This window comes from Geospiza fortis, unplaced genomic scaffold, assembly GCF_000277835.1.
Source record: "Geospiza fortis unplaced genomic scaffold, GeoFor_1.0 scaffold13, whole genome shotgun sequence".
NCBI lineage: Eukaryota > Metazoa > Chordata > Aves > Passeriformes > Thraupidae > Geospiza > Geospiza fortis.
The window spans coordinates 846,802-847,290 of record NW_005054384.1 but is presented as its reverse complement, the minus strand read 5'-3'; positions in this window follow the sequence as shown (position 1 = coordinate 847,290).

Sequence of the window (489 nt, the reverse complement as noted above, 5' to 3'; positions counted from 1 at the left end):
CGACCGCTGCCGGGGCCGGGGAGCAACGGGGATGAAACACGTTCATATCGACAGGGCTATTTTGTAATAGGGGGGTTGGGGGGACCTGTAAGAGGGGACCCTCTTTAATGTGTATAAATACCTAAAGGGAGGTGCTAAGAAGATAAAGGCAGGCTCTGCTCTGCGGTACCGAGCAATAAATAGGACAAGAGGCAATGGGCAGAAACTGATGCACAACAAGTTCCACCTGGACAGGGGGAAGAGCTTCTTTACTGTGCGGTGACCGTGCACTGGAACAGATTGTCCAGGGAGGGTGTGGAGTCTCCCTTTATGGAGATATTCCAGAATCTCCTGGATGCATTCCCGTGCATCCCGTGCGCTCTGCAATGCCCTGGCTGAGCAGGGAGGTGGCACAGGATGACCCGCTGTGGTCCCTTCCCCTGCTGGCACTCTGCGGGGATCAGCGGTGGCAAGCGGGCACTCGGGGGGCGCTCCGTGCGGCTGCGGCCG